The following is a 16,026-nucleotide window of genomic DNA, read 5'->3' as shown; positions in this document are numbered from 1 at the left end:
TTATCAACCATATTAACAGTAAACAGGTGCGGTAAAATAGAACAGATCATCACACATAAGCCACACACATGAACACCATGATATAAGGTGGAAACCCAATGTGGGAGAAAACCACCTGTTGCAACTCATCTCAATCTTCTTATTAATAAGAAAAATCCTTTTACAATATTTTTGTACTGGTGCAGTCTTGTACCAGTATGCAGGCTTCTACCTGCCGAGAGCTACAACCCTCTCTCGTTTTCCAGTCTCTCCTGGAAGGGAGCTACAACCCCCATATTTCTTGTACTAGCTGATCCATTTACTAGTATGCAGGCTGCTACCTGCTACAATGCTCCAATGTTTTCAACTGCTACTGAAAGGGAGCTGCCACCCCCTTAGCTCTTGTACTAGATAATATACTAGTACGTAAGCGCCGGCCTACAATATTCTCTCCTCTGGGTACCACGTTTCATACATTTTTAGACTGGATACACTTGAAGCACAACACATAATCTGAAAGGCCACGTTTCATCCAATTTTCATACTGGACCCATAAATATCATTGAAGCACATAATCAATCAATCTTATGAATCACCCAATCACCAGATCAATACATATACAAGGATAATATATGTGTTAGCAATCAGATCTAGTCCATCAAATCATATAAGGATAAGTCATAATCAATCAATTAATCACTTCTCAGAATGTTGTTATCAGAACACAGTACCAGTACCCAGACATCACTTCAGATCCCAGAATACTGCAATAATAAATAGGAGCAGCTAAATAGATTTCATGAAAGATCCGCAACTTCACCAATAGAACACCTGCATACATCCACACCTTCTCCTGCTGCTTGCCTGCGCACCTCCGCACCTGAGTCTACGGCTTGCCTGTGCACCTCCGCACCTACTACTGCAAATCACCTGTGGACCTCCGCACCTGATCTGTGTCTGGACTGTGGTCCTCCGCACCTGCAGCCGTGTCGCACCTGCGGTCCTACAAGTATAGATCAATTTTTCAAACTTTACTCATACCCCAGACTATCAGATCTACAGATCTGATCATGCACCAAGGAGATCTCGACCCATTAGTAGATCTGCCTTATAAAGCTCAGGTTCCTTCTTTATTCAGATCTAGATCTACACCATAGCCCAATCACCGTATTCCAGATCTGGCACTTTTTCAGATATTCAATTAATCAGAAGATGCCTTGCCAAATGATCTCCTTCCTCTTTTATAGCCTTAGGCATTTCACAATACCATGGACCAAAAACCATAACAATTCAATACCATGGACCCAATACTTGGGATCAACACTTTTGGATGCAATACCACAGACCAAAACCATAGGATCAAAAACTGTCAGACTAATACCATGAACCAACCATGAAAGTGCGTGAACTTTTCTCTGCATGAAAGTGCGTGAACTTTTCTCTTCATGAAAGGAACTTTTCTCTGCATGAAAGTGCGTGAACTTTTCTCTACATGAAAGAAACTTTTCTCTGCATGAAAGTGCGTGAACTTTTCTCTACATGAAAGAAACTTTTCTCTGCATGAAAGTGTGTGAACTTTTCTCTACATGAAAGAAACTTTTCTCTGCATGAAAGTGCGTGAACTTGAAAATAACTTTGCTGCACTATAATTTATCATCTGTGTGATTTGCCATCAAGGACAACACTTGTCTCATAATGCCAACAATCTCCCCCTTTGGACTTGATGGCAAAGCTAAATTTTCATACTGAGAACTGTCATCTAATTCCTTTGAGTTGTCCGGCATCCCATGCATTCTGTCACATCTGATATCTCTTCCGTAGATTCATCTAGATATATATATGTGAGTTGATCTTCTACGAGTTGGTTGCCATCAAGTACAACACATGCATCATAATGCCAACACTAGGTTTAACAATGTCGGAACACGTCTCTAGCCTAGACCTCTAGATATGTGAGTGTTAGGTTCCAATGCATTTTTAAGTTCATTCAATAGATTTTAACAGTTAATCTTGAATTAAGTCTCGATTTCAAGGCCTTATCGAATGTATCTTTAACACTCCTAGAATGCAACTAGATGAGCAAAAAACCATTCCTTTCGATGAACGACTACCTAAATGAGGGTAAGGAGTTCATTTCCAAGTGAACAAAGACAATAACAAGAAAATGCAAGAACAATAATGCAAGCAAGTAATCCAATCAATAGGAAACAAAAAGCATTGACTTCCACTTATCTCGCAACTACTATCATGAAAAATGAAAGATTTGAATTTCACTTTTCATTTCATAATCATAAAGAATCTACTAATGCAAACATGCTTTCATTTTCGTATACTATATGAGTGAAATTTTTTTTTACTTTTGGAATAAATAACAAACGAGCTAATGCGCAACTTGACTGATCAAAAGGAAAATGTAATCTATGCTTCAATAACGAATGGAAATCAAATCAACACAACAAGATAGTTTGATGACCAATCATTATGGATCAACCAGGAATATGGGCAAGTAGTAAGAGAACAGCTTCAAACAAGTCAATAAGACTGTTGTGGATGTAGTTCAAAAACTTGAAAGGACAAGCAACCCAAAACCAACGAATTCTTGATGGAACCCTAAAAGACCTAGGTCACACAGTCCAAAAAGCCAAATTTCATACAAATGGAACCAAGAAGGACATGCCTCAGTAAACACAATCAAAACAAGCTTAACAAGGTGAAAGAAATAGCAAAGGACAAGCTACACTGGTCTATTTAGGAGGCAGGGCTGTAAAAGTTAACCCTACAGGAATCGTCGCAGGCGCAACACTGACAACATGAGACGATCGCTAATCATCACAAGCACAACACGGGAAACTGAGCAACGTCGTCACAAGGGTACACCTGTTCTCAGTGACAGTCTGATTTTAGGAATCATCGCAGCTATATGACAGGATATCCACGATGTACAGTGACAGTATAGAGAACAGGAGAAATTCGTCGTAGCTGTTAGGAATTAAATAGCAACGATCTCAATAAAGAGGGAAAACAAGGAAAAACCAACAGAAAGACACCAGGCTAATCACTCAAACGGTGAGGGGGACTACCAGATCTACTCAAGTGATCCAAATCACTGATGGTTCAGTCCCAAAACAAAGAGACACTATGTGATTCAATTGACAACAACAAGAGCAATCACAAGAGACAACACACAAAAGGCTCCCCAGTGGAGTCGCCAACTTGTGATGCTGGTATCTTCCCTCTATGGATAGAGACAACCCCTCTAGCCCTAGAGTGGGTCTAGTCATAGCAAGATAAAAACAATAGCTAATTCCTTAAATATTTATTGTTGAAGAGGCCTACCTTATATGGTGTTTGATGAAGTCTTCGTCATGTCGCTTCAACTATCGCTTTCTTCTTCTTAATGAATGATTCACCTGAAACAACATATGAAAACGAAAAAACACATTAATAGAGCAAAACAATGAACTATCTACTTATAGGGTCAAGGAATCATAAGCTATCAACATACATTTCATACATGATATAGGAAATAACCATCGATTGTATTAATATAAACAACAGTAAAGCTTACAACCACGCCTTGATGTTGCAAGCTTCCTTGAAGGATCCGATCAGTATGTCTCCATAAGCATTCACTCTCAAAGGTCTCCCAGAAAGGCTGATGACTCTCTCTCACCCAAAATCACAAGTATGAAACTAAGGCAATCACAACAAGGCTTCCTTCTTACAAAACCATTTCATACTATCAATCCACAACATGAAAGGCTATTCTCATACCTCACAAGCTATTGCTAGGCTACCAGCAATCCAAACTGTAAGCTATCAATCCAACAAACCAAGAACTAGCTAATCATAGTCATGGAGGATGCTTTTATAAGAGGAGGAGCCTCCATAAATGAGGGGAGAGGAAGCTTATCTTCAAGGGAGGTTACTCAAAAAGCAGAACCACCATCTCAAATGAGGAGAGGTGAACTTCTTTGACCCAACAACCAGCACCAGAACCACCTAGAAGTATTCGGTTTGAACTAATTCACCATATCTGGGAAGTTACAGGTCAAACACTGAGACTCAGAGATGACATCGTGAGGTGTTAGTTCATTTTGAGTTATCGTCACAGGCAGGATATTGATGACCTGCTATGATTTTGAAACATGGGTAAAAAGGGGTCAACTTCAGGATTAATGAGCTTAGGCAATCTTCTTGAGTAATATGAAAGATTAGGACACATATTTTGGTATATGACAAAAGCAGATGTCATTTAGGGATTGACTCTATCCAGGATTAGGGGATGCAGGGTTGGTGACAAAATATTGTGTAACAATAGCCTGAGCTATCATGCGCAAGATTCGCATCCAATGGCCTGGAAAACCAATAGTATGGTGATGCAGCCTCATAGGTAACTCCTCGATCTAGACATCAGGAATACCAAGGGTTAATCCCTCCACATGATCCTGCAACTCTGCCAAGGTCTTGGCCAAATCCAAATCCCGGATGACCGCTCTCCCAATGTTTCTCCTCACTGGCCCACCTACATCCTTTTGGTACCTCATAGGTCGAAAAATAACCACATCTGCATGCATGAGAATGATTTTAGTTTAGTCTTGGAACATCAAAACACAAAAACATGTAGAAACTGAAAAATAAAAATAAAATAAAAAACATTTTGGCCAAAAATTTACCTATAGCACCCCATTGAGTGCCAATTGGTAAAATCAAATCTGGATCTCCACGAAAATCCATCCCTGAGTATGGATGCTCCTCGACAACAATGTGTTGTTGATCGAGCCAACTGAAGAATTCAATGGAAAAAATGATTGTTGACTAACCCACATGTCTAGCCATCAATTCAACCCACCTCTGCATCTATGGATCTCTAGGACCAGTTACACCCATTACATGTTGTGGTTGCATCAATGGAATTCTTTCTAAGGAAAAAGTGATTAACATCAAGCTAAAATTCTTCGTCTTACCACTTTTTACCTTTGTCAATTGTTCTTTCAGTGAAGAAAGCACGACCTCACACCAGTTGAATACTTTTGGCTCAAGACACTCTAGTGCATACTGCATATATGATTTGTTTGCCAGATGAAGTGTCACACTTCCAGCCAACTTTGCGATAATGAAAAGGATAGTTCTCAAAGGAAAATCACTTACATCCCTGATGTTTATTTTCTCATCCTAGCTAGACTGTGTACCTGGCCGACAAAACTGTCAAATATAATCTCTCACCGATTCACCTCCACGAGAAAATCCTGAAAGTGAGATGGGGGCACCTCACCTCGATAGTCTGGTAAGAAAGTAAACATCATCGATCACAATAGGGACCACTTTGTCCCCTATGTGAAAAGCCTGATCTGTCGGATCCCATGCATGAACAAGGAACTGCAATAGTTCTATTTGTTGCCTCATTCCGGACAACCTGAAGTATTTGAGCAACCCACAATTTTATAGGGCCTCCACTATACCCCGATTATTTAGGGCCATCATGTCTTATTCTTCATGCTCTCTTTCTCGCCAAGTAATAGTCATTCTGATTTGATGAAAGCTTGCAATCAAACCATAAGCTTAATTAGGATCCTTTCCATGCAAAAAACAAGACAAATTTTGGATAAAACAGGTGAAACAAGTTTGGGAAACTCACCTAGCGCAGCCCAGGCAAGGAGACAATGTGTTGCAAAGCAAGCAACCTTCTATCTAGGTGCTCTTCAATGCAGTTTTTGACATGCAATCTTGCGCTGATCCCAGGGCGAAAAAATATAACCCCAAAGGCCCCAAAATACCCTAAAACTTGCATGAAATAGTAAAAGAATGACATTAAAAGAAAGAGGAGGGGTAGATCTGCTCCCTGGTCCAAACGGCATGAGAAATGGTCCACAAAATCTCTTGTAATCAGCTGTTGAAGTTCGATGTAAAAATCTAGCCCATAGCACAAAACTGAATGGTAAATATCAAATGGTAAGAATAACATGGTAAAAACTTGTTTTATGTTTATTTCATGTTCATTAGTCGAATAAACTTTAGTATTTACCTATTTTTACTCATGAAACAGGTATGTTTAATCCATTTGGTGGTGTTTTGAGCAGGTTTTATGACTGACATATAGAAATTGACGTGCTCGATTGTAAATTGCATATTTGACCATAGAGCATACTTTTATCTCTTTTTCAAGCTCTGATAAACATCGAAAAATGAACCCCCTTGGAGTCCTCTTTAAGCTCTTTTCAGACTCTCTAAATATGAAAATATTGTGGAGTGCTTGTCCTTTTCAGCTCGTTAACGGATTGGAAACGACATCTACTCAGTATAAGTTTAACCCTTTTTCGGGCTTGAGAGACAAATCTACAAAAAATAACTTGTGGATTTTTCTAACCATCCCTTTTCAAACTCTCTAAACATGAAAAGGATCGAGTTATCTTTATCGTTAAACCCGTTAAAACATCAAATAGCAACAAACTTGTCCATCATGACAAGACCAAGTTTCACCTTTACTAGACTCGTTAAAACATCACATAGCAATGGATTCACCCGAAGGGTGGAATTATACAACAAGCATATGTTATCCTCCTCAAGCTTGATAAAAATAATGAGGTACTGGTCAGAAATGACTGGGGAAAATGGAAAAAGGGGTAAACTACTTTTGGTAGCAGGTCACTCTTGAACATGACACTTTCACTTCATCACCGTGACTATTTGGGTTGGGTTATCATACCATTGGTCTTTCATACCATCCATCACTTTGTTTTGGGTAAATGCTACCAATTCATTTCAGTGTCGCCGACATGTTCAAGAGAAGTCATTCAGTTAAAATTCATCCTTTGCAATACCATAAACCTTCATTTTCATGACCGCCATTCTTGAACCTTGTGTCGTCAGTCACATTCTATCTCCAAAAATCATTACACTCATTTCGTGTCATTGATGTGGAATACATCAAGACCCTCTTGCGACGAGTCACTTCTTGTCGACATCAACTCATTATCTAAGAAGTTGACTTAGAAACACCCTTCTAGTACCTTAAGGCTTGCATACATCAATGGCAAGTTTCTCGCTTCCGGCGATAGGTTGACATCAATAGCCTTCGACCGAAAGACTTTGTATGGTGTTCAACATCAAAACATCTATTCACACCATGAAGAATGTACTACAGTAGATCACAAACTCATGTTTGACTTTAGATCACATATTCACATGGTTAGACTCGTACTTGAGTGAACGATTGAACAAGATAAAAGACCCTAGATATAGTTTCATCCATCCGGGCTGTGATTTCAGGAAATGTACCAAATCATCCATACAATGGCTTTACATTGATGGTCATTCTGATCATGGGTCTATATTTGTAGACGACTATCTATGTACTTGTAATGAAAGTTTATATGCTGAGCATGGGTATGCCTCCCCTCAAAAACTCATGAGAAAAAATAAAAATATCATGATATTATGTATTGTAATCGATGCAGGTCACCAACCACTTCGGAACCTCCTCATCACATCATAAAGCATTTCACTCGACATTACATTTTCGACTTCATGCTTTAGGGGGCAGCTGTTACATATCCATTTGGGCACATCACTCCCATCATCCAGATCAGTGTTTTAGGGTTCATCAAACCCTAATTTCAGTTGCTACATGCCCTAAACAAGTCAACCTTTTGAATTCCTCCTTCCCAAATAGTTTCATGGCCTAAAGACATCCTGAAATGACCTCTAGAGGGACTATCTTAGTTAGGCCCATGCAAAGGTGCAATGTAGAGTAGTTAAGTCCATGCCAGGGTGCTCTGTAAAACACTTAGGCCCTCTTTAACTTGCGTTGGGCGACTTTGAGCGAAATTCACATAGGGTTTGGGGAATATTCTTATATTCTTGAGACTTCTAGAAGATTCCCACACTTATCATCTCCTATGAGCTCGAAAATGGATGAGGAATGAGTTAAGATACATCCTATCCTCTCATCCCTCCCTCCATGGAACTAATTCTAAGTATGGAAGGCCATTCAATACCCTCATTGATGACAAAACCTCCTCCATATTCCTATAAATTGAGCACTCATCTAAGTGATCAAGGGGCTAGACTTTGATAATTGTAAGGAGATAATGTTATTTTGAGAATTGATACTATTGTAAGTGTCGTTATGTTGCCGGATCGTCATGCTTCTAATGTGATGTGGATGGAACCAAAGCTGGAGGAGTGACTTCAAATCAAGCTTCATGGTTGTAATTCTTCCTTCTATTCAATAAAGTATTTTCACCTTTTTCCATATGCTTATCTTGATATGTGATGCTAATATGTGTGAATGTATCTGATTCCATTTACTTGTAATCAATAGATATTTTGCTTTGATTGGTTCTTTGTCATTTGTTGATGTTTACAGGTACTTCTCAAGCATGTTAAGTAGAGGAAGGAGCGAAAGGACCGATACAAAGGAGGTAAGAGGAAAGCGATAGTACAAGTAGGTCCTCTCATTCTCTTTGTCTTATCTATTGTTTATAGGAAAAGGTTAAAGTGCTTTAAGCTATTGTTCTAGATATAGCTACTGTCTAGGGAATTAGTATTTATCCATAGATACCAAATTCCTCATCACAATAGGCATACCATTCAACTCGAATGCACAAGCTCTTACCTAGTGATATACTCTCTTCTTTGTACAGTAGCCAACTACACTAACCAGGATTTTGCACGCACTTCTTTATTAAAACCACATGTATCCACCAGGTCAGGACTAACATAACTCTAATTAGATCTAGGTTCAATCAAAATGGAAACAGCTTAATCACAAAGCTTACCATCCATCTCGATAACAATTGCCTGGTGCTCTACCTACTTATTATCTAGTGTTGCATAAATCCATGGAATGTTCTTCCCAACATTCCCAACTGTCTGTGCTTCCTATGCATTGTAAATCTAAGGTCTACCACCTTGATTCTGTAGACAATCCCTCTTAAGCTTCTCCTTACCACATGTCCAACACTGCAACAGTCTTGTACCATCACCTTTACTCTGCTACTCTCCATGTTGTGACCCATTAAAATTCTTGTAAGGTGCAACATTTTCTTTCTCACCTGCATCCTAAGGCCTTGTTCTTTCCAATTTCCATTTAGCTTGATCTTTGTCTTTCCCTTTCTGACCTTGTTGAGATTTTGTCTTATGCTTTGACTTCTCATAAAAATACTTCAATTTACCAATAACTACCTCAAGTGATTGAGGCTCATCATACTCAATCCAATCTCTAAATGCTAATAGAAATCCACTGACAAATCTATGAACTTTGTCCTTCTCATCTTTAAGGCATGGAACATACCTCAATAACTCCAAGAACTTAGTCATGTACTCCTCATAAGTCATATGGCCTTCATATTCTCTTTGTATTCATGCAACTCAAAGAATTTCTTCATCCCAAGTAGCCATGCTTTTGCATCCTTTGGTTTCTTCAAATATCCATCAAAGGTAGGTGGCTATGATTTCTTGAACTCATTTGGAAAATATCCCCTATCACTCCTCCTGTGAGGATGATAACAATGATGATCATAGTGCGTGTTAGAACTAGAACTAGAATAGAACCTGTGTCCATCACCTCTCATATCTGGAGTATCCAAGAGACTGCCATCTCAGATCTTGTTATCCCTATCCGACCTATGCCCACCATGAGACCTACTGCCATATGCCCCATTAGTTATTTCCTCCTGCCCATGGTTGTGTTAAATTTTCATAGGGAAACATTGTTCTTTGCTTTGATAATTGCATTTCATCATTAATACATTAATTTCACCCCATATCATCATTACATTATTCATATTTATACCATTGTACATAAGCACATGCAATTATACAGAAAGAAACAACATCATCATCATCATCATCAATGCAGTGGAACATAAAAGGAACAATAGAATAAATCATGCACACATATAGAGACACCAGGATTGGTCCGAGACCAGGGAAAAACCCACTATGGGGAAAACCCTTGTAAATCTTCTTCTTAGATCGTCATCAAATGATGCAACAAAAGAGATTACAATGATCTATAACTTTATATATCTAGAAAAACAATAATGATATCTATGAGAGAATAATTTCAACAAAATCACATAAAACATTATTCGTCGACGCGTTTCAAACCAACTAGTGTGGTTCATCATCAGGACAAGTTGAAGATCCAATCTGAGCGACCAGTTAAATAGGGACATCAGGCCATTCCAACAACGATATTTTTCGAGTAACGGATAAGAAAGACCTCTAACAACTAGTTTGACCTAGGTCCAAGGTTGTTAAATTTTTATTTTATTTTATTTTATTTTTATTATTATCATTATTATTATTATTATTATTATTATTTATTAATTTATTATTTATTATTATTATTATTATTATTATTATTATTATTATTATTATTTATTAATTTATTATTTATTATTATTATTATTATTATTATTATTATTATGATTATGATTATTATTTATTAATTTTATTATTATTATTATTATTATTAAATTAATTTTATGTTCCTATAAATAATAGGGGAAATTACCATTAAGAATAAAATATTAATGGTAAATCCCATATTATAAAAGACCATTGTCGTATATAGATATTAATAATATTATTATTAAATACTTATTATTATTATTATTATTATTATTTAATGGCCTAGTGTAAAATTTTATAGTAATATTATTATTATTCTTAACTACAAACTTATAATACTTAGCTAATATTACTAACTTATAGTGATTAATCCTATTCAACGACTAATATTATTATTAGTGTTATATCTTTGTATTATTATAATTGCTAATGATAATAGAGATAAAGTTATAACAATTTTCTATAAGGCTAATTATTCTTTTTTAGAAGTGACTTAATGTTAAAAAGATATTAATAAGATAATTGGCGTAGGGTGAAAAATTCTTTAATTTTATTATAATTAGTAATTATAAATTTTTATTTTATTTTATTTTACCTTATTATTATCATTATTATTATTATTATTATTATTATTATTATTATTATTATTATTTTTAAATTAATTTTATGTTCCTATAAATAATAGGGGAAATTACCATTAAGAATAAAATATTAATGGTAAATCCCATATTATAAAAGACCGTTGCCGTATATAGATATTAATAATATTATTATTAAATACATATTATTATTATTATTATTATTATTTAATGGCCTAGTGTAAAATTTTATAGTAATATTATTATTATTCTTAACTACAAACTTATAATACTTAGCTAATATTACTAACTTATAGTCCGATTAATCCTATTCAACGACTAATATTATTATTAGTGTTATATCTTTGTATTATTATAATTGTTAATGATAATAGAGATAAAGTTATAATAATTTTCTATAAGGCTAATTATTCTTTTTTAGAAGTGACTTAATGTTAAAAAGATATTAATAAGATAATTGGCCTAGGGTGAAAAATTCTTTAATTTTATTATAATTAGTAATTAAAGAATTTTTCACCCTAGGCCAATTATCTTATTAATATTTTTTTAACATTAAGTCACTTCTAAAAAAGAATAATTAACCTTATAGAAAATTGTTATAACTTTATCTCTATTATCATTAACAATTATAATAATACAAAGATATAACACTAATAATAATATTAGTCTTTGAATAGGATTAATCGGACTATAAGTTAGTAATATTAGCTAAGTATTATAAGTTTGTAGTTAATAATAATAATAATATTACTATAAAATTTTACACTAGGCCATTAAATAATAATAATAATAATAATATGTATTTAATAATATTATTATTAATATCTATATACGACAACAGTCTTTTATATGGGATTTACCATTAATATTTTATTCTTAATGGTAATTTCCCCTATTATTTATAGGAACATAAAATTAATTTTAAAAATAATAATAATAATAATAATAATAGTAATAAATAAATAAATAATAATAAAAATAATAAAAATAATAAAAATTTAACAACCTTGGACCTGGGTCAAACTCACTGTTAGAGGTCTTGCTTATCCGTTATTCAAAAAATATAGCTGTTGGAATGGCCTACTATCCCTATTTAACTGGTCGCTCAGATTGGATCTTCAACTTGTCCTGATGATGAACCACACTAGTTGGTTCAAAACGCGTCGACGAATAATGTTTTATCTATGGATCAAAGAAGTCTAAATTCTATAATAATGATATCTATGAAACATATCTAATCATGCTAAGAATTAAAACCATCATACTGATGGTTGTAATGTGTTGTCACAAACTAATGTCAACTATTATATATTGTTGTCACTGTGCCAAACACTGCTGAACACTGTTGTCACTGAGCGAAAACTTCATAATACTGAAATCTCATCTTTGAGTCTCGAACGCAGGGAAGAGGAATTGTGTGAGCAACTATAGCATCTTTGGACACTCTCTGAGAACTATGTTCCAACGACTGTGGCAGCCTGAATGCTCCCAAAACATTTAGTGCATGTTTCTAGGGACCAACTCATCATATCTACACAAAAACCCTTGGTCGATGTTATAGTGTTTTCTTCTCAAAGGTGTACGAAAATAAATCACCTAAGACTGTGGATGACAAACAATCTCAACAATATAAATGGCTGCTAAACATTCTAGATCTGCAGCAATTGATAGAAACAAAACTAGCCAAAGTCCTGATCTATGCCACAATCATAGTTAAACAGCAAAATGAAACAATAATAACTTCAATAATCCAATGGAAACCAGATATATAGAGAATAGATTTTATTATAACACCTGTGAAGGGAACAAATAAATGTTACCATTCCCCCTCTATGGGATGGGTTCTTGGCTATCCTCAAAAGTCTTCATCTTGTGTAGACTCTCTCTCCTCTATAATGTGTAAATGCAGCAAATAAAATGTTTGAGCTCAATGGGAACTCAAATGGAAGAAAAATGGTGTGTGATAGTGATAATAATCAGAGTTACAACAGTGCATGCAACAATGAAAATAAGCAAAAGTGAATAATGAATGGAAAGCCCTTCTATTTATAATAAAATATTGAGTTATCCTCAAATAATGAGCAGTAATAAAATATTATTAACCCCATTCTTGGAATAACCACTTGGAATATTTTATTATATTTGGTTAGGAGGGAAAAAGTATTTAAACTTTTATTCATAAATAATAAATAAATAAATGATTTATTTATCCTCTCAAGAAATTGGTTAAGGAATAATAAACAAATAATGATTTATTTAATTATTCATAAGGGATTTAATCGAACTTGACAAGGAATAATAATTAATTAGTGATTAATTAATTATTCCTAGAAGATAATTAAATAAATAATGATTTATTTAATTAGTATTCATGGCTTTAATTATAAATTAAAAAGTAAATGTGGTTTATTAAGTAATTTCTCACATTGAAAGCAATTTTACTATGGTAAAATTGGCCTTACATAGTGTACTTCGATCCATCTCGTAAATTAGGCTAGATGATCAATTTTTTGGTGATAACAGATTGACCCCCAGCGTACGAGTGTTAGGAGAAAAACGTATGACTGAAGTACGTTGTAAAGACACAATCACTAGACAACAAAGTGGAGTCACAGAGAGAGAGAGAGACCAATAGAGTTGAAGTGAAAGAGGATAGGGATAGAGGGGGCGAGACCAATGCAAGTCTCCTTTTATGTTGTGCTAACGGATCTCAGTGAGGTAGGGGAGGCATACCTATAAGCATTGAGATAACTTAGTACAAAAATAATGATGCACCCAGAAACATAAAACTGAGCAATGAAGTACATGCTGAATGGTACATGACACACTGGCATAATTGAGCCAGAAAATAATACAATATGTCCCATATACATAATGCACCTAGAAAAACATGAGCCAGGACTAAATACAATAATATCTTAGTACATGAGATACAATGGCCCTTCCCTAAAAAATGGGTGGGAGGGAGGGTAGAACAACCGAATAATCCTTCTTGAACAAGGAAGGGCTCTACAAAACTAAATGGATCATCTAAAGGAGACGTGCATGCTATGAACACTGCGATCGGCAGGAACCAAACCCATCAAATCTGCAGAACTGCATCTGAATTCGTAGAATAATATGAAGGAATTCGGGCATGTGGGGGGCTACCTAAAGGGCCACCCCTTCATGGAGTCTGAAACATCTCACACACACCTCGGAATCACTAGTACAATCTGCTGCATCACTAGACCATTAAGTGTATGAATCAGGAGCATGAAACAACCAAGTCAAAGGGAAATAATGAGTCCCTTTTCTTGATTCGAGGCACCAAACAAGAATGGAAGCTGGAATCAAGGTACACCACCCTCTAGGCCATTCTTCTGGAATAAATGAACTGATGTCGATAGAATAGGGCCCGCGATAGGCGAGGAAATGAGGATCCTCAACTAAGGCACAAGGGAAAATAGTAATGTGACTGATGGAATGACACCAAGGACAATGGAAAATGTGGGACTGAGGGACAAACAGATGACTTCCCTTGTCAGAGCATAAAGTGCATGGTTGATGCGGCAGTGATTGACTCAACTCTGGAGGGGATGGGGGACAATATGACTAGAGGCCAAAATGGGAGACACAGTATGAACAGTATGAAAAGATGGATGTAATATTATGACATGATATAATGGGATGTGAAACTGACTCCATGGATGCAAGGGTGACTTATCGCGGATGCTCTAAACAAGGGTGACTCGATGACGCTGCCACACAGAGTAGACCATGAAAGCACGAGTAAATGATGGCTACTCATGACGAAAATTGACACGTGAGATGAAGAGCACCAAGGGAAGGTGGTCCACAAAGTACAAGTGTCACATATGAAGAAATGTGATTTTGAGAGGTGACGAAGTGACCCTTCTTGGAAAAATGGTTTCCAGTTGAAGTGTCAAATCATCAAAAACTGAGAAAGACCCATTACAGTACTTAATGAGAGATTTCTAACAGTGTCGATGGTTCATCAAACTGAGCTATGGTTTGGTCGCAATGTGCAATAGAAAAACTGTGGGTTTTCTTATAAAAGGGTGTTTTCCTTCCAATTTGAGAGGAGGAGAAGGTCCTAAATGTTGTGGAGATCGTAGTGGAAAAACCGACTGTTAGAATCAGGATCTACGACTTTCAAGTAGGTGGTCTTACTCATCTCTTCAATTTCAGTGGTTTATTTCCTGATTTTTGGCACTTTATAGCTCCCGGGGAGACCCCTGCTCCTCTTCACAGCTGCATCACACTTTTCGGGCCCAAAAGTGTGATCTAGCTCATAGGAAATAGGCAAAAACCTGTGAGCTCACTCCTTCTAGGAAGAAATCTGTGATTTGGGGCTAAAAATAAGGGTGGTCTGCTGGCCTAGTGGGGGTTGTAGGTTAATCAGTGTAGGCCAGTGTTTTCTTCTTTGAACTGACAAGACATGTGGTGTTTTGCAGGCATGGTAGAGCTAAAAATAAAATGGCATGAGTGACACTTGGATACCCTTTGATCCGAGATTCAGAGAGATCAGGGGGTTCGAGGGGCATTGGCTCTCTATGGGGTTCTCAAGGTTGTAGAGAAACCATTGATGAGGGTAGGTGAGCCCTTGCTATCAAGGATTGTGAGCTATTGGGATCTAGACCAGGAGGTCTTTGTAGTGCAGGGGCACAAGATTGAACTCACATTACAGGATATTTATTTCTTAATTAGACTCCCTCCATGTAGAGTCCGAAGATTATCCTACCATGAAATCCATTTTTGCCTAATACTTCTCTCTTTTCCTATATATCTACCACCTAAATAAAGACATATCCACCAGGTTTTAATGAAGGTATGCAATAATATGTCTTCTTATTCATGTTTGACATTATACCCTATTGTTTTGTTAAAGAATGCAATTAGCTATTGAATCGGTTTGTTTCCGCAGCTAATCCATATTTTTGTAGTTGCCTCCATTGTTTGCTAGGTTTAGAAGCTCTAGGTCAGTAGCGAAGGATGCAGATGGATAGAGAATGGTTTCCTCGTGGATTCCTTCTTATCCACTTGAATCTGTTAGTTAAGATAAGCGCAAGAGATCACGGTCAAACTC

The sequence above is a fragment of the Pinus tabuliformis genome, chromosome 9 (genome assembly GCF_031772625.1).
Source record: "Pinus tabuliformis cultivar Carrire ecotype Pingquan chromosome 9, CPIR1, whole genome shotgun sequence".
Classification (NCBI taxonomy): domain Eukaryota; kingdom Viridiplantae; phylum Streptophyta; class Pinopsida; order Pinales; family Pinaceae; genus Pinus; species Pinus tabuliformis.
This window is presented reverse-complemented; position numbering follows the sequence as displayed.